The following is a 3,314-nucleotide window of genomic DNA, read 5'->3' as shown; positions in this document are numbered from 1 at the left end:
TAAATTGTTATTTACTATAACCACTTCAGTATAATTTTAGGGATAAAAATTAAGAGTGGGTTTCTTCTTTACCATAACACAGCTAAAAATAAATGAGTTTGTGAGAGGCAGAGCTTTGTGGAGACAGGGTAAAGGGGCAATGTGGCTTCTGCTCTAGTCCAGGACCCCCACGACCATTTCAAGGTAGACATTGTCTCTCCTGCACGTGTGGCCATGTTCTCCTGGCAGCACAATCGGTCACAGCTGGAGGTGACATGAGTACTGCAGGGCTGCTGGCCCCTGGTCCTGGCTCTGCGGAAGTGCTCTGTCCCTGGAGTACCACCCTGAGGAGGAAAAGGAACTGGAGAGAGCCAAGGACGGGAATGGGATGAAGACACGAAGCATGTTGCTGAAACTGACCTAGCAAAGCATGATGAAGAAGACTAAGTATACATAGAGGAACAGATTATCAGGACAAACTGGCGTCTCTTAAGAGACAGCTGTTTAATTAAAATGTTCAGTCTATGGAGAGAGCTACTCACTTTAAGTTCTTTCTGGGGAAATTTGCTTTTCCTAAAGTCCGTGAGGTTCTCTCTGTTCTGCATTGCAACCCTGTAGGAAACACAGCAATAACATAGGAACAGCCCAGATGTCCAACCACAATTGAATGGATTGAGGAATTATGTTACATTCACACAATGAAATATTATGCAGCTAGCAGGAGCAATGATTTTGTAAACTACTACTTAACTTGAGAGGGACTGGAGAACATTATGCTGAGTGAACTAACTCAGTCCCATAAGGACAAATAGTGTTTAAGACCATTATAACAGAGCATGTTGAGGAATTGGGGTTTAATCGTAGGGTTACACAATTTGATGGATGGAGGGAAGGGTAGGTAAAGAAAAGGGGATATATCTGGTGTGGAAAACAGTATATACGAACTTTGTAAGTAAATCAGTACAAAATAAAAATTTTATTTTAAAAATAAAAGGCAGTTGCAACAGTTATAGAAATGTACACTTGAGGAATATCAGAAGAGAATGAAAAAACTAGACCAGCAGTACAAAGAGAGGGTACGAAAGACAGAGCTCTTCCTCCAGCTGGAAACGGACCAAGTGAAAAGAAAGTACACTAAAGAAGACCACAGTGAAAGAATTTTAGGACAAGGGAGTCGAGCTGAAAGAGAACCTGAGTGTTGAGCTGGAAGAAATGAAGATGATTGAAAACAAGAAGCTCACAAATGGAACTGACTGGAGAATTAATGGATGAGAAACCCATCATGACCAGAAAGTTGGGTAGCAACCAAATGACCCTGTTCCCATCCCAGAAAAGAGAAAGAAGATGCTCCTGCCCTGAACACTATTTGTTAACAGACGAACAGATAACAGAGGATCTGAAAACCTTAAATTAGCTTCAGTCATCCAAGACACCAGTGTCCCCTTTCCTTCTGAAAACTTGTCTGCCACACCTGCAGTCTCTAGCCCAGAGATTTAGAAGACAGAGAACTCAACTATGACTAGAAATGAATTCTGCACTAACTCAGCTGTTTCCACTTGGACACTACCGTGACATTGATTACATTCAGAGTCATGCAACCACACTCATCCTTCTTTCCTATGTTCTGCTTCTATTGTAATACCAAGAATTTTAAGAAATTATCTTTATTGCTTTTTAAAAAAAAGTAATCTCTGTTTATTGTAGAAAAAAAGTTTTTCTAGAAAGGAATACCACTTAAAATTGTGTTTTTTTAAGGCAATTGGCAAGTTGATTTGGAAAGAAAGAGACCTGGAATAAACAAAGTACTTCTGAAAAACAAGAACCAAGTGGCCCACTCCCTGATCTCAAAAACTACTACACAGCTGTAATAACTAAAACAGCAAGGTACTGATACAATGACCGGGCACAGACCAATGGAATAGAATTGAAAGCACAGAAATTAAGACATCCGTCTATGGTGAAGTGATATTCAACAAAAAACAAACCTATCAAATGGGGAGATGGAGAAATGACAACCTGCAGAAAGCTGAAGCAGGATGACAACTCTCACCATATACAAAAATCAACTCAAGGTGGATCAGAGACTTTTTTTGGTAAAACCCAATATCATAAAAATCATAAGAGACAAAATAGGACCAAGCTTAAAAGGTCTAGCTCCTGATATACAAAGGCTGGCAAAGACAGCAAGAAATACAGAGCCAGGAGAGAATAAAACTGATGAATGGGACCTTCCAAAGATTAAATCCTGTTTTCATCAAAAACATTTTCCAACAGAGTGAAAAGAAAACCTACTGACTGGGAAAAAAACATTTGGCAATATCATTTCATACAGGAGTCTCTTATCAAAAGTTTACAGACTCCTACAGGGTTGTCACAAGGAAAATACTACAACATAATTACAAAATGAACATAAGACATGGAGAGATTTTTCACAGAGGAAATAACTCTGATGAATTATCAGAAACAGAAGAAATGTTCAAAATCACTGGCAATAGGAGAGATACAAATCAAAACCACAATGAGATACCACATCACTCCAGCAACAGGGGCAAAGTGTAACGGAACAGCAAGTAATAAATTTTGGAGACGATGTGGTGAAGTGGGGACTTTTTTACACAGTTGGTGGAATTGTAAAATGATGCTACCACTCTGGAAGACAGTTTGGCATTTCCTCAAAAATCTGAACATAGAAATTCCCTATGACACCACTATTCCACTGGTTGGGATATACTCTAAGAAAATTAGAATGAGGCACAAAGATTTGTACACCAATGTTCATAGCAGAATTTTACACCATCACAAGAACATGGAAATAACCCAAATGTCAAACCACAACCAATGATTTTACAATGGATTGAAAAATTGTGGTACAGTCACATGACACAGCATGAAACAGCAATGTTTTTGAAAATCACTACCTAACTTGGGAAAGACTAGGAAACATTATGCTAAGTGAATTAACTCAGTCCCATATGAACAAAAACTATAAGAACATGATTTAAGAAATAGATAACTGGTAAAACAGATATCATAATCCAGAAGAGGGGAAGGTAGGAGCTGAGGGGTGAGGCTAGAAAGAGGGTAGTCACAGGGTCGTTGCACAATTTGATGGGTAGAGGGAGTGGTTGTTGTTGTTGTTGTTATGTGCCATCGAGTCGTCTGCAACTCATAGTGATCTTATGTACAACAACCCTAAAGTCTGCCCTATCCCTTTGTCAATCTCACCATCTCTGACACACCTCCCCCTCATTACCCCAGTCACTGAATCAATCCATCTCATCAATGGTCTTCCTCTCCTGTGCTGTCCCTCCACCCTCCCAAGCATAATGTATCTC

The 3,314-nt window shown here is 39.5% G+C and overlaps 1 pseudogene; it reads left to right on the top strand.

Annotated features, from left to right (window-relative positions):
- Positions 1–254: 254 nt before the first annotated feature.
- Positions 255–1,476, top strand: LOC102876507 (annotated as a pseudogene).
- Positions 1,477–3,314: the final 1,838 nt, after the last annotated feature.

Source organism: Elephantulus edwardii, unplaced genomic scaffold (assembly GCF_000299155.1).
Source record: "Elephantulus edwardii isolate Elephantulus edwardi_28Jun2011 unplaced genomic scaffold, EleEdw1.0 scaffold00150, whole genome shotgun sequence".
Lineage (NCBI taxonomy): Eukaryota > Metazoa > Chordata > Mammalia > Macroscelidea > Macroscelididae > Elephantulus > Elephantulus edwardii.
This window is presented reverse-complemented; position numbering and strand designations above follow the sequence as displayed.